We start from the raw sequence: 16,783 nt of genomic DNA on the forward strand, positions 1-16,783 counted from the left end.
AGCAGTTTCTGGATACCTTCCAAAGGCTGGAAGTATTTATTTTAGCCCAGTGTTAGTTAGACCTTTCTGAAAAAAAATTGACTCAGAGTGCTCAGCAACTTTTTGACATATCGAAATTTAAAAACTGAATTGAGTTAGACACAAAGGATTGTATTCAGTGTAGCGCTAAGCAGAACATTCCATCAGGGCAAGGATTTCTCTGTGTGCAATGGAATGTACTCCCAGTTTCCTACATCTGCCTGCCTTAAATCTGTTCTGGGTTTCCCCCAATGCTCCAGAGCAGATTTGCAACAGTGCAGGCCATGCATAGGGGAAGGAGAGATCGATGTTTCAATGGTTCTCTCCATTCCACCAGGTTTCTGTTTTTCCTAGTATATCAATGTCATATTCTAAGACCAAGCACTCAAGTTCATCCATCTTGGCTCAGAGGCTTCTAGAATTTGTGAATAAACACTTGTGTACAGTCTCTTTCTTCAAGTGTGTTTGGCACTTGTTTTGACCTGTGATGCTCTGGCCTCTCTGAAGTACTACTTGCGTCCTTGCATTCTCAATGCCTACTTCTACATGGTCCCTGTTTACATGTTCATCTCATTCTCCCTGACAACAGGGGAGCTATCACCATGGGAACAGGACACAGCTATAATGCCCTTGAAGGTTTCAAGGGAACCTCTCCACCAACCTCTCTGCCTTTTTTTAGCTTTTCCAGGTCTGCTACCTTGGCCTCAAGGGAATGAACTTGTTCCTATAGTCAGGAACTCATAAAAGTGGGGACCATATTGCATGTGGGTTCCATTCCTGGCTCCCACATGCATTGGTGGAGTGCGCAGAAGCCTGTTACACCCCATTATGCCCTGTTATGCTCCTGTTATGCCCCGCCCCTGCCCCATCATGCATCAGTTGGACACGTGCAAAATGGCCGCCATCTGTAGTACCTTGGGCACAGCCATGACTTCTATCCTTCGGGGACTTATGCGACAGACAGTACAAAACCCTGGAAAGCTCCCATTCCCCTGCTGCCATTTTACCTGTATAATTGTTTTTTTGTAGGTTAAGTTACTTTATTGAGAAGCTGGGTTTTCTTAAAAAAGACCTGCTTGATCTAAGTGTCAGGAGGAGGGTCGGAGTGGAGCATTCAGGCCTCCTCACCTTGCTGCCGAATTTGCACGTCTGCTTAACTCGCCTTGACGCTTTATCAGCTGGAGCCAAGAGGCTTTGTCAGCTGAGGGTCCCTGACTGTACTTCTCACACAGATAACTTAAAAGTTACTTTCCCTGAGGTAATGTGGTGTTTAATTTTCGAGTGCAAAGCAAAGTGAAGACAGCTCATAATGCTTGCAAATCCCTTTCCTATTAAATCTTATTTGGTAAGTCTTTTCCCACTCTTTAATATTTTCTACTAAAGCATACACCAAGCCTTTATTTGAAGCGATTGCGTTACATTGCTCTCCAACCTCACAAAACTCCCGCAATGCCCTGATTTATTAAAACTAGACTAAGTTTAATTAAATTCTCATACACACATTCAAACAAAGATCCCCTGTGGGGGCTGGTAGTGAGGAAGAGGCAAAAACAAATGGTTTGAAATATTGCGGAGCATCTCCCTTAAAATGCAGATTATTATTGCACACCACCCCAACCTCCAAGCAGGTGTTCTAGGGGCTTCCTCAAGGTTTCCTTTTGTGAATGAGGCACAGTGGAGACTGTGGTGTCTTCATGATATATGGCTTGTTTACGCATATATACAACCTGAGCCTGCAATGCTTTTCCGTGCTTTTCCACACAGCAGGCAGAAAAAGTTGCACAGGCAGTAAAGCGTTACTTGGTTACAAACTGGTAAATGTTCCTAAACTATTGTTCATCTGAAAAAGACAGAGGTTGGGTCAGGGCCGAATTTAGGTTTGATGAGGCCCTAAGCTACAGAAGATAATGGGGCCCTTTATATGTCCAGCTATCCTTTGTCAACAGCAAATTTTCTCTGTTTTTTGTGTTGAATATATGCTATAGGGTAATTTATGGACCTAATAGGTATCTTAAGCCATTTGACAAGCAGAATGTAGGCACCCTATATATAGAAATGAGCAAAACAGTGATATTTTAGGGAGCAGGCTAGCAGGTGGGGCCCATTACTTACATCATAGGACCCTACACATCACAAAACACAGCTGTATGTAGGTTTTATTTTATTTGTTTTTTATCTTATATTTTAGAAATGAATATCCAGTTTTTTCCCTTTAAATTTTTTGGGGGCCCCCAAGAGAGGGGGCCCTAAGCTATAGCTTGTTTACCTTATTCGTAAATACGTAAATCCAGCACTGGGTTGGGTAAAGCTAGACTTCATAGAGTGGTTCAACAATCAATCCCTCTTCCCAGGGAACTCTGGGGGTTGTAGGTTGAAGAGAAAATACCTGATAAAAGTGCAAATGAATGTTGGAACAGACTAAGGCACATTCGTACATCCCAAGAACTGAGTAAGCTTTGTGCAAGCAAATCAGTATGGATAAAGAGGTTGCTTGGAGGAGCCCCCTGTTTCCCATGAAGAGGATCACTGAATTGAAGCAGAAGTAGTTCGTGTTTCAGAGGCAAAAAATTAATGGATTGCTAGAAATTCCAGGCAAAGAGTGGAGCATGTGCCATCCCTGAGCTGGCTCTCATGTCACATTTCTCAAAACAAACCACAAGTAGTAAATCAAAAACAGTGCTTGGCTTCTCCTTGTGGTTTGTTTGAAGAAAGCCAATCGCAAGCCCAGGTTTAGATGATTTGATGAGCCAAACAATGGATTGCTTCCACAGCAGCAGAGGAGGAACAAAATGCTTATGATTTCAGCCCACTGGCCATTCACATTGATTAACTATGGCTTAATGTGATGTGTGAGCCACATAAGAAATATGTATCTGCCTCTATCTACGTAGTGTGCTTAAATTTATCTTTTTCTGTCATGTGGCCTTGTCTCCATACTTTTAAAAAAGAATTCTGAACTGGCCACTTTTGTTTTGAAGACGGAAAAAAAATCATGGGGTTCTAATTCAGAAAGTGCTGCTGATCCTGGTCCTTGCTGAAAATCCCCCCCCCCCACACACACACACAGAGAGAGAGAGAGAGAGAGAGAGAGACTTGCTCTTGAGAGTGCTTGTTGCTACACACAGCAATTTGGGCAGCAAACAGCAGCCAAGGAGGGGTTGGTGTTGAGGAGCAACACTTTCTGGAAGAGGGCACCATGGCTGCTTTTTCTTCAAAATAAAAGTAGCCAGTTAAGAATGCATTTGTAAAAGACTTGAAAAGTGGGTATCACTTAGTTCAGTTGTAACAGGTTGGTTGAACAGCAATAGACAGGATTTGAATCGACACTTCAAAGCCACGGCTATTCTTCTCTGTGTGTGTGTCTGTGTATTTGGGTATGTACTCTATGCTGCCTCTTTCTCCCCCTCTGCAGAGAATCTTCACTCATATTGCTAAGCTCTGGTGAGTTCTTGCACTTGTAAAGCCTTACCTTGGATGATTAATCCCTAAACATTAACCTTAGGAATGAATCAGAAATTAATGTTAATGAAGAAATGCCAACTTAAAGGGATTTCAATAATGCTTTGCCTTAAGAGGCAAGCACATGCCATATATGGAGCTTTACAAAGGTTCTTTCTTTCTTATTGCTCCCAAAGAGAGCATTTGGGTTAATTAAACAAATTCAAATCCTTAAAAGCAGGAGGAGACCCAGAAAACTTGCTTCCCAGAGGCCTCCTCTCTTCAAGCACTGCTTGTTGCTACTCCTTTTAAAGGGGGAAAAGAAGGAGAAGAGAATGGTTGCTTCATTCATCGTTCTGTAGAGTGGCCGTGTCTTCTGCTTTACGGAGACACTCTTGTATCTGAGGGGCTCAGAGAGGAGCCTTCCGTTTGAAGATATTCAAGTGCAGGTTAAAGACGAAGAACCATATGGAGGGATAGCAGTAGCCCTGAAGTTACCCATCAACAGAGAGCCGCAGGGCATGGACAGCAACTCAGCAGTAATTCTCTCTAAACATGCATGCATATGTGCATAAATATATAAAAATTAGCATATGCAAATGTTATGCAACTTATTGTCTTCTTTTCTCCTCTTCTTTGATGACGTGACTCACCTTTCCTCCCACTTTTGTGTGTGTGTGTGTGGTATAAGTGTCCACCTTGAGCTACCAGTTATGAAGTCCTATCACACCTTGACATAGACCTATGCCACTCCCAAGCCAGGTACTGCACCTTTCGGACAAGGTGGGGAGCAGGTTTTTAGGCGTCCCAAAAGCAAACCTAGACCATGTTCACACAATCTGAGGTTTCTGTTAAGCTGGGGCTCCTTCATGTTCAGACATTGATGGTCCTGGTAATAATATCTTAGAGCCAGTGATGCACAAGACCAAGTCACGAGGTTGCGGGTCTCCGACCACTGCATTTGTGTGATGCGCCCTTTCAACAACCTTCTTACTTGTGTGCTGTTTTCAAAATCTAGGAGGAAAATAAGGTAGCCCATACTGCTGCAGCTGTTCTGTATTTTGATATATGAACTGTGTTCCTTGGGTGGGTCTTATTTGCTGCTGCTACTGCTGTGCCATATTTAGCTACAGAGCTAACTGGGATCCTATCCTCTATTGTGGCTGGAGGTGGGGCCTCTCCATCAGTTTTAACAGGTGCACATTAGTCATAAAGGCTATTTTTCTGTTTAAAGTGTGCACCGGCAGAGGAGGCACATTTCTGTCATTGTGGAAGATATGATCGGAATCTAGCTGGCTGCTCAGCTGATCCACTCCAACTGAACCCCGATCCCTTCCACTTCTTCCCGTATATTTCAGGAAAGTTACACTAAAAGGGCTTTTGGCCATTACACCACTGCACCATCATAACCTGGATTTATGCTAGTATAAGGGATTTAGTAACAATCCTACCTTGTCCCGACAGCATGGATTGCACAGTTAAATTAGCAAGTTATTTTGAAAACCTGGAACTTCTGTATTAAATAACTTCTATGCTAAGGCAGGCAAGTAACTGAGAGGTCAAATAATGAACCCAAAAATCTGCTGCCTCCTCCCCCTCCACCTTCCAAAAAACATAAAATTATGAATCCAATTATCCATTCCAATTTTCACCTGTTAAATGCACGATAATTCTTCACGATAGAATCACAGAGCAGTAAACAGGGTGAAGAAAGGAAGTAATCTGAGGGCTTCTGTTCTCATTAGCTTAGTAGCAGATGGTCTCTTTTTCCATGTGACAGTGAAACAGCGTCTCTTATACAGCAATTTGACTCTCTTTAGCATCCCCTCCTTTCCACATCTGCAGTTTTCAATCACAATTCCGAAAAGCACACACCTGTAATGTTTCATGGCAGCCACAAGAGGGTGTGAAAACATTGCACCTTCCTTCGAACACACTCACCTAAAAAAGGATGGTGAGCTCTCACCCCATGAGTCACAGAGCTGTACTTCCCATGTACCACAGCAAAGCATTACCTTGCTAGCATGAAGCTATCTAGATGTTTTTCTTAAACTGCTAAACATTTAATGCAATCGTGTATACCACTTCCATGAAGATTTAACATCCTCAGATGAAGTGAAGAAATCTCAGTTTCCAGTTACACATTACCAACATATATGGGGGGGGGTGTAAGATGATGATGATGATGATTTTATTATTTATACCCCACCCATTTGTCTGGGTTTCCCAAGCCACTCTGGACGACTCTCAACAGAATGTTAAAAACACGATAAAACATCACACATTAAACTGCATATCATTTGCAGACTGTAAGCAACAACAACTAATACCAACTGTATTCTCAGATTGCTTGAAAAGGAACAGGGGAAGAAAGGCTTAGGCAATTGTGGGAAGGTAGGGACCTTCAGTTGTCACAACTGGGAAGAGTTTCAGCTTATTGCACAGATATCACTTGGGCTTGTATTCACTGGATCTTTACAGAAGATTGCAAGCACTGATCCCAGTCCATTGCCCCCTAGCAGTGATCCATCAAAACGTGCCTGACAATTGGAATACTGCCACCAGCAACAGTTAATCGATGCAAGATTATCTTCTGCATCTGGCAAGATAAACTAACTCATTCCTGCCCCCCCAACCCCCCCCCCCCCGATCATTTATATTTGCTTATCACTGGATTTCAGAATCAGTTTGCTTTGGGAATTCATAGATAATGGGACTGAAGGGAAATTTGCTTGTAAACAATTCGGATTTATTTTTTTCCTAAGCTTAGTGTCGTACGGCGGCGTCATCAAACATGGTTTGATACAAGCATATCAAACGCTAGATTACAACTTTATCCTGTGGGTTAAAGGGTCCTCTGGAAAAGTGTGCAGAGAGGATTGCAATGGAATAGGGGAAGTGGGAGGTCATGGAAGACATCTTGAGTCCAAGCCAATGAGTTTCCAAGCAATGTGACATCCAAGACCAGACCCATCCCTTGCAGCACAATTGATTGCATGTTTACTTGGAAGCAGGATCTTCCAAATAACTACCGTATTTTTTGCTCCATAACACTCACTTTTTTCCTCCTAGAAAGTAAGGGGAAATGTCTGTGCGTGTTATGGAGGGAATGCCTACGGATGGCGGCGGGGGATCTGCTGCAGTCGTGAGCAGAGGATCCATGGTTCCCCTTCTTTCCCTCCTCCGTGGCTCGCTTTGAAACAGCAAAGCAGGAGAAGAGCTGCTGAGTGGGGAGGAGAGAGGGACAGAGAGCCTGCTTACTTTAAAGGAGCAAAGCGGGAGAGGAGAGGAGCCGCTTACATGAGTGTAAGCGGCTCTTGTCCGGTTGGTTCCTTTAAAGCAAGCAGGCTCTCTGTCCCTCTCTCCTCCCCACTCAGCTGGCTAAATAGCAGCAAAGTTTTTCAGCTCGCTAAGCTGGGGAGTTGGGAGAGAAGCAGAGCCTGCTTTCTTTAAAGGAGCAAAGCGGGAGAGGAGAGGAGCCTTCTCCTCTTATACCCCTTGCCTGCATTATTAGCAGCATCCTTCTCCACACACCCCATGCGTGCTCCTTGTCCCTTGAGTGCTTTTCCTTCCCTCCCCACTTAAAATGTGGTTACAAAGCACAGATCCACACAGATCCTCAGGATTTTTTCATTGGGCTGCCCCAAACTCACCGTCAGATCACATGTCTGTGGCCATAGCATGAGCCACAAAAATCATACACCCACTGTTTCATTTAGAATTTTTTTTTCTTGTTTTCCTCCTCTAAAAACTATGTGCGTGTTATGGTCGAGTGCGTGTTATAGAGCGAAAAATACGGTACTCTATCCCAATTTAAGAATGGAAAATGAAATACTGGTGGATAACAAAAGAGATCTGAAGATGCTCTCAAGGCAAATCTAAAAAGAAATGCAGTAGAAGCATGGAAACACTGGCCTGAAAGCACTCCAGTTGGCAAATAGTCTCTACCAAAGGAATCATGGACATTGAAGAAGCACAAACTCAGGATGAAAGGGAGAAACGAGCTAAGAGGAAGGCACATTTGGCAAATCCTCACCGTGATCAAATCCTGCCCAGAAACCTATGTCCCCACTGTGGAAGGACATGTGGATCCAGAATTGGCCTCCACAGTCACTTATGGACCCACCGTTAAGACCGTGTTCATGAAGACAATCTTACTTGACTACAAGTGATCACCAAAGAAGAAGAAGAAGCACAGTCTTAGCATTGTTCAGACTGAGCTAATTATTACTTGAAGGATAAAGGTTTCAATAGACACTAGTACCAGAAAACAACAAAGAGATCCAGTTTTAATATACAGCATACTTTGCTACACACACACACACACACACACAGAGAGAGAGAGAGAGAGAGAGAGAGAGAGATTCAGATTCTATACATTATAAACCACTGATTTTCTTCAAGACACAGGCGCATAAATCATATCTTACATTTCGGTACAGTGGTACCTCGGGTTAAGTACTTAATTCGTTCTGAAGGTCTGTTCTTAACCTGAAACTGTTAGTAACCTGAAGCACCACTTTAGCTAAAGGGGCCACCTGCTGCTGCCGCACCGCCGAAGCACAATTTCTGTTCTCAACCTGAAGCAAAAATCTTAACCCGAGGTACTATTTCTGGGTTAGCGGAGTCTGTAACCTGAAACGTATGTAACCTGAAGCGTATGGAACCCGAGGTACCACTGTACAATGCATAACTTAATATGGCTACAAAAGTTAATTTTTCCTATGATGACACACGTTTCAGGGCACAATAGTCCTTACTGTCCAAAATCTGCCTGAGAAGCAATCTTAGCTATGTGGTACAACAAACCATTTATTACTAATCTGTGTCTATCCAGAGTAAAAGATTGTAAGTATATGTAAATTTCAGCATCTTGATATCTAACTAGACAAGAACATGTAATACTCTGTGTTGCAATACTTCCTTCGAGCAGAATCCATGTCACTAATGGTGCTTGGGTGCTCTGTTCTGCTCAGGCACAAGAATGTTGTAAATCAAAGCTTGGCATATGCTAGGCATAGAATCTCCATTGCAATCCAAACTTTCATGAGCATGCCTTTTAGTTTGTGATCTAGGGAATGCGTACACATTACAGGCTTAAAACACAGCTAGGTTGCTCCATTTCTCAATTTGGATTGAAGTTGGTTTGGGGGGTGGAATGCCCAACAGGATTGATGCAAGACAGTGGCTAATGTTGTGTCCATACAGATTTCCAAACAAGTGGTGGGAGCACACTGAGTGCAAGTAATCAGGAGTCACTATGGGGGAAAAGTGGGTAATTCATTCCCCAAGTTGGCAAGATTCATTTGATGATAAGAAACTGAGCCTTTAGTGTCATTGACCCAGCCCTGTGGAATACTCTGCCAGTAGAGATTCAGCTTTTCAACCTTTCTTTCCCAACAAGCTTATGCAGATAATAGTGCATCTTTCCATCATGGTGCATGATTTCTGATTTTAACATTTTTATCTGATCCGTATTGCATGGTTTTATGTATGATTGTTGTACACCACTGTGGTTTTTAAAAAATGAATAGCAAAATATAAACATTTTTATAAATTAACGTAGGCCTTGGTATACACAGTGGAGGTGGCGCATGAATAAAAGGCTTGCTACTTGTAGGACCTATGATTGGTGAAAAAGTGTGAGGCAGACTTAGGCATTTTATGATATGTGAAGCTGCCCTTAGTTCTTATCATTGTATAGCTTTTAGATATGGATACATTTAAACATGGCTACGCATCCCTTCCATAAGGGCTGATAACAATATAGAGGCTGCTCATCTTGCGGGGTCAGGGTCTAATATACAAGTCGTCTTGTGGTGCAACAATAAAACGACTAGCACATTTGACCAGCTAAGCAGGGTCTAGTATGGCTTCAGTTTGGATGGGGGACCATGCATTGAGATTTCTGCATTGCAGGGGGTTGGACTAGATAGCTCTCAGGGTCCTTACAACTCCATAGAATTATATTCTATGATGCCATATATTTAAGAAATCAGTATGTGTGAGATGAAATGAGGTAAATAAAAGCAAAACCAGAATCTGTCGTTATGCAGGCAATTCAAATGCAATTGTACATAAGCTATTCTGGCATGCACCATTATGTACCTAAGGGACATGAAATTACTTAGTCATTTTTTATTTTGTGTAAAGAAGAACTTGATTTCACACACACAACTGAAAATAAGTTAGCATCGGTGAAACAAATTCTATTCCAAATGCTGAAATATAGCTTGCCATGAATCTAACACCATATAAATCTCTTTCAGCTAATTAGAAACTGGATCAACATACTATTTGCCTAAAGTCATATTAAGAATCCCACCAAGGCACAAGCTTTACTAAGGCTGTTCATGTAAACAGAAGGAAGTGTTGCAGTTAGTTTGGGGTTTTGTCCCCCTTGAAAATGTGATCTCTGAAATGGGTTTTTGCAGGAGTTGCAGCTAACCCTTTGCTTTCTGCTTATTCCAAGTTAAAAATACCTCCTCATTTCTTTCTGCCATGCGAAGAACAATGGCTCAGTAATTATATAGCTATTTCAAACTCTAATCTACTTCTGGGTAATTCAATTTGGAGAAAATCATAGCTAAATATTTATCTTTAGATAATTGATAATGACAGCAAGCATATGGTGCCACTTACATTAGAGTAATCATTTGTTTTGAACCTACTTATTTTACTGGAGAAATGGTAGTGGAACTACCAAATGACTTCAGGCTACATGCATTGAAAGTAAATCAAATTATTGACATGTAATACATTTCTGCCAAATGTATTGAAAGTACGTCCTCTGGCAAACATCTACAAACACAGAAATATTGTTCACGGTGCAACCCGATGCAGAATGTCACTCAGAATGACATCTAACCACATTCAGTGGGGTCTGCACCCTCCAATGTGGGCATAGGATTGCAGCCTCCTCCTTTATAGATGTATATGTGAACCACCATACACATGGACACAAACTTTAACAAAAGTATAAACAATGGAGGAAGGAAAAAGAGAGAAGCATTTTATTAGGCACATTGGGATTTGACCATGTTGCTTCTTAAACTTTCTCTAATTACATCATGCTGGAGTGAGTCTGGGGTTCCCTCAGTGCAGCCATACAACCCCAACCTCACCCCCCAACCTGCCCAGGTAAGCAGTGTTGGGGGTGTCAGAAGGGTGGCTGCTCTACAGCCCCACCCAACCACAGGTACTGTACAACTATTGTGTGTGTATGTATGCGGCATCTCAGCTACAGCATCCTTCAAACCACATCAAAGCTGCTGAAGTAAGTGGAAGATGGAACGTCACTCTATTAAAAAAACACACATCTGTTTTGTTCGTCACTGTAACATAAATATGTCCAAGCTCAAAATTCTTTGTTTATTTAACAAATACTTGAGGCCAAAATTCTGAAGGGGCAGCTAAAATTCCTTGTGATGGGCAATGCAGTCACTTGCTTGAAAATATAAAGATTTACAAAATTCTGTTCATAGAGTCATAGAATTGTGGTGTTGGAAGGGTCATTTAGTTCAACCCCTTGCAATGCAGGAATTCAAAACCTAAGAATAATCTACAAGATGGTTAAAAGAGAATATCACTTGGGAGTACTTTTTTTCCAGCCATTTTAACCTCAAGGATATTTTAACCTTCAAGAATACTCTGGGAATTTATACTGACAGATGAAAAGTATTCAAAATGACCAGAGATTCACTGTTTATATTGTATATGCCAACACATCCAGGAAAGGGTTCTAGTCTGAGATCTTAAAACATGTTTACCTTGAATCTACTCACAGAGTCCTTAAATGCCACTTAACATCCACGTGAAAGTTGACTCCCACGTTTTAAAAAAAATTGTACTCAGATCCATATGTGTGCCTGAGAAAGCATCTGTTTTGTAGCCCACAGAAGTGTATTAAAATTCACTTCGTATTTCATTCAGTGATATTTGGAATTCATTTTTATAAATACTGTATTAGGCTAAGGTCTGAATAGCTACAATAATATTTTTTTTTGTAATGTATACAATTTTTTGGTGGTTGTTCTGTTTTGTTTTCTACATGGGTGCTATTTCTATTCTTTTCTTCTTCCTTTTTGTGTCTTCTCTTACTCTGTGTACTTGTAATTATGTATTTTTTTATCTTTCAATAAAGAATATGTATATAAAAAAATCATTTCATCTCAGTACATGTGACTGAGAGTCAATGCCATTTTCCAACATACATAATAAACTGCAGCATCCCCTTTTTTTTACAAAATCTGGAATCTTAGGAATTACTGTGTTACAAAATGTGCATATCAAAATATATTTTAAAAATATTTAAAAATTAGTTGGTCTCTAAGGTGCTACTATGGGTCGTGGGTGGTGCTGTGGGTAAAACCTCAGCGCCTAGGACTTGCCGATCGCATGGTCGGCGGTTCGAATCCCCGTGGCGGGGTGAGCTCCCGTCGTTCGGTCCCAGCTCCTGCCCACCTAGCACTTCGAAAGCACCCTTAAGTGCAAGTAGATAAATAGGGACCGCTTTATAGTGGGAAGGTAAACGGTGTTTCTGTGTGCTGCGCTGGTGCAGGCTAGCCAGAGCAGCTTCGTCACGCTGGCCACGTGACCCGGAAGTGTCCTCGGACAGCGCTGGCACCCGGCCTCTTAAGCGAGATGGGTGCGCAACCCCAGAGTCGGTCACGACTGGCCCGTACAGGCAGGGGTACCTTTACCTTTACCTTTAAGGTGCTACTGGACAATTATTTTTATATATATTTCGACTGCATCAGATCAACACAGCTACCTACCTGAATCTAAAATGTGCATGTGTTCACAAGGATAGTACACCTAAGGATGCTTAAAACCACAGCCTATTGCATTCCCCACAGTTAATAATGCCACCCCAGTCTCTGAATGGTGCGAGATTCCAGGGGTTCCAAGTGCTTACCAAGCGTTCATGTTTCCTTTGGAAGGAAGTACAGCAGAGACTGTGGTGTCTTTATGATATGCAGTGCCATTTTTCTAGAAAAATAGATGCCGGAACTCACCATGAGTGCCTCCCTTGTTCTCTTATAATGGCAATGGCACCCACATGAGAGGTGCCAGAACTGAGTTCTGGTGAGCTCCAGCTGGGGGTGGGGAGCCCTGGATATATGGTTTATTAGCACCTATATACAACCTGAGCCTACAATGGAGGGTGCACAGCATTAACACCTCTAGAGGCTCTTGCTTTTCCTATGGCCACAGCCTTTGATTCCAGCTTAAATCAGGCATGCCTTCCCAGCCTGCTGCCTTGCTTACAGCTTCCACACACAGAGCACTCTGCTCTGGTCTTTGTCTTTCTAACTACCAGCAGGTGGAGGGGGGCACCCATTTGTCACCTGGCACAGAGCCACTTCCTTTGTTACCTTAATGACCCAAAATTGGAGGGCCATTACCTTCCCAGGAAGGTAGGTAGGCTGGCTATTCCAGGAATTGAATCCATGCTGGATCCGGGAATTAGAAAGGGGTTCAGGCATGTCACCTACCTCTCCCAAACTCATAGCAATACATACCCACTCAATTTCTCTTCCAAACTTTTTTTTTTTTTTTTGACAGTTAAAGGTTGGAAAGTCAAGAATTCAGCTGGGCAGAGTAATTTTCTCTACTGAACTGCAAAGCCATTTTTCAAAAACTATTTTAAGGCATGGAAGGAGAGGGAAAAATCCAGCCTGAAATAGTGCTTAGCTAGGACTACTTGCACTTAATCTTAATGATTTTCCACTGAATTGGCTGTCTGGGTGTTCTGGCCAATCAGCATGCTAGTCAAGGGATAAATTATACTGCAGAGCAAAAACGGAGAAGAAAGGGGTTCTTATTTGTATTATTACTAGGATGCTGTGATTCCCTAAAGCAGAATTCATGTCAAATGTCCACCTCCGTTTCCATGGTACTCTTAGGAAACATTGAATTAGTGCGTTCAAGTTGTGGTAGGTGCAGGTCACCTTGGTCGTGCTGAGCAGCAGCCCTCCGCCGGCACTTCCTCCTCCTCCTCCTCTTCAAAAATGCTGAGGCAAAGTTTTGAGATATGAACATTAGAGCTAGTTGCCCCCTCCTGTAATCAGATCAGGATTCAGTCTGCAGCCATTACACTCCCAGAGATGTTGCTGCCTGGAGTGGAACATCACCGGAGTCGCTCGACAGCATCCTAAATCAATGCTAGCCAATGCGGACCACACAAGGGACTTGGGGATATGCCCTTCAAAATGCCTTTCAAAATTTAATCAATCTCTCTCCTTTCTTGGCAAAGCTCCTTTTATTATCTGAAGAAGTATTTCTCGTTTTCTCTCATAGCGTAATAACGGCATGCATGGAGGAGGGTAGCTTTCAGATTATTTATATTGCTGGAGTTCCGTGAAACTAGAGAAACACAAGTGTAGTGTACACAACACACACACAGCCCCCTTGCCAACTTCTGGTTTTGCTGTCTGATTGCAAGGGTGCCTGTAGTGGTTTCCTTCCTTCCTTCCTTCCTTCCTTCCTTCCTTCCTTCCTTCCTTCCTTGCTTCTGAGGTGGGGAGCAAATATTCCAAACAAACCAAAATTGATGCATAACTAGTATCAAAGAATATGTCTAACAATTTTGGAAGATCTGGTGACTTGAGAAGCAGTGAGGCCTGGATAGATTTCACCTCTGATAAACCCAAGTCTACCCCTCCATTGTTTCTTAGTGGATAAATGGGTAGTCCTGGCATTCAGAGTGGGAATGTAAATCCTCAGCTCTTTCTCTGGTCCCACTGCACATCTTAATTTCTTTAAATATCAACAAAGTGGGGGCAAGGAAGGAAACCACTTTTCCTTCTTTGTATGAGGTAAGACCTGTTAGAAAGACTTTTAATTCCTCTCATTCTAAAATCCTGGATATCTTATTCTTGACCCTACCTCCTAATGGAGCAGCAGTACCATCTTCTCATAGGAGACCAAAATGCAAGGCTTGAAAAGAGACCAAAAAGTTCCTTCTCTAGACAATGGATGTGTCACTCTAACCTTCTCTTTGTCTGCTTATCCAAATCTGCTTTCCTAAATGTCAAATGAAGGATGAGGTATGCAATTTGGGAGTGCTTATGGATCCACTAGGGACGCAGGTGGTGCTGTGGGTAAAACCTCAGCGCCTAGGACTTGCCGATCGCATGGTCGGCGGTTCGAATCCCTCTGGCAGGGTGCGCTCCTGTTGTTCGGTCCCAGCACCTGCCAACCTAGCAGTTCAAAAGCATGTCAAAGTGCAAGTAGATAAATAGGGACCGCTTACTAGTGGGAAGGTAAACGGCGTTTCCGTGTGCGGCTCTGGCTCGCCAGAGCAGCGATGTCACGCTGGCCACGTGACCCGGAAGTGTCTGCGGACAGCGCTGGCCCCTGGCCTCTTGAGTGAGATGAGCGCACAACCCTAGAGTCTGGCAAGACTGGCCCGTACGGGCAGGGGTACCTTTACCTTTACCTTTATGGATCCACTGCTGTTGCTTGGAGCTCAAGTGCCTTCTATTAGCTTCAGCTGGCGGCCAGTCTGTAGCCTTATCTGAATGGGGATAATCTGGATTCAGTAGTCTATGCTCTGGTAACCTCATGGTTAGATTACTGCAATGTGCAATTCATGAGACTGCTTTTTGAAGATGGTTCAGAAACTACAGCTGGTGCTGAATTTAATGGCCAGATTGTTTACAGGGACTAGATAAATAAAGCCAATTCTGTCCTAGCTGCACTGGCTTCCAATGGCTTCCAATGTGATTCAGAGCCCAATTTAAAGTGCTGATTTTCACTAATCACACCTTATGCAGCTTGGGGTCCCAATACCTCAGTACTTCAAGAAGCACTTCTCAAATGAGCCTACCATGGACCCTGACACACTGGAGGTCCTCCTCAGTGTGCTACATTTGGTAGAAATCCAGAATGCATTGACAACATAGAGTGGAGATCCTGTTTGTGGCCTTCTCCTCCTGAGAGATTTGCCTGCTGCTTGTATTCACACCTGTTCAGCAGCAGGCAAAGACTTTCCTCTTCTCCTAGGCCTTGACTGTTAAAATGCTCACAAACAGCAGGTCTTAACTGGATAATTTCAGACAGCAGTAGGAGATTGCTCCTCCTCCCTCATGCCTGCAATCTCCCACAGCCATTCAAAGGCTGGAACAGAACCTACAGACATATGAGTTGTAAGCACATCATAAGATTTATATGCGTAACAGGGACTCTGCAAAATGCAGGACCCCCAATCATGTGGGAAGGGCCTGTGTACATATATTATATCCTAGCCTTCAGATGACCTGACAGGACAAGAACAGCAGGTGTTGGCAGAACAGGGTCAGAGTCACTTGACTACACCACTAAGCAGGTATCATTCTCCCCATCTTCTTCTGCACAGTTATTCCGCATGCATTTGCGGAGTGCTTATATGATTCAGTGAAGCTCAAGCTGACAGCAGTAGCACAGACAGCACAGCCGTGCGTTTGGATATCACAGGCACAGAGGTGCCGTTTCCAGACACTACCTTGACTCTTAAAGGAACCAGCAGCGAGGGCCGAGTCATGGTAGGAAGGAATTCTGCTGCTTGTCACTCTTAAGGTCACAATGGAGTAGGAGGTTCTGACAACAGTGTTGCCTTGTTTAGTTATGGGTGCACACCGAGGAAGGAATCACAGATTCCATCTCAGTAACAACACTGGGCAGTTTGAGCACTTAGAAAACTGAAATATCCTCACAAGAAGATTAACTTGGAGGAAGGCCCTAGATTCTGTGAGTGCATAATGTAAAAAAAAAAGAAATGACACTGTGGAATACCTGCAGGGGTCTCTGGAGTCAGCACATGGTCCCTGAGCATAAATGCTGAACAATAAAGGACAGACAAGCCATTATTCTTTTACCTTTCTTGCTGTTTCCTTTTCTTCTGATTATGCAGGCTCGCAGGTATTAAAACAAGCTAGAGACCCCTTGAAAAATAAGGTTGCATGCACCCCTTTGAAGCAGGAGAATTGCAGCTCCAGTTCTCAAGATTCTTTGGGGAGTGCTTTAAATGCACTCAGCCTCGGGGAAACCTCTTTCTTCATCGTGAGGGATCGTAGAGGCTTGCAGAACCAAAGGTGATGCCAAGCCCAAATACTAGAGGCTAGGAATCTATCCAGATGCGTATGAGACAAACTAGGTCACTCACCACCACAGCTTTTTAACTTCTGTCTCCCAGTGCAGGTGTTTTATAATGCCAGGTGAAATCTTGAAAGAAGATTAGCATGAGCTAACATCATTACAAAATCCACTAACAGGAAGATCAAATGTCTAAGGATGCAAAATTCTAGCACATACTGTGTGAGCCCTGCCTCAGCAAGAAGTCCTC

The sequence above is a fragment of the Podarcis vaucheri genome (assembly GCF_965113315.1).
Source record: "Podarcis vaucheri genome assembly, chromosome: 3".
In the NCBI taxonomy this organism is placed as follows: domain Eukaryota; kingdom Metazoa; phylum Chordata; class Lepidosauria; order Squamata; family Lacertidae; genus Podarcis; species Podarcis vaucheri.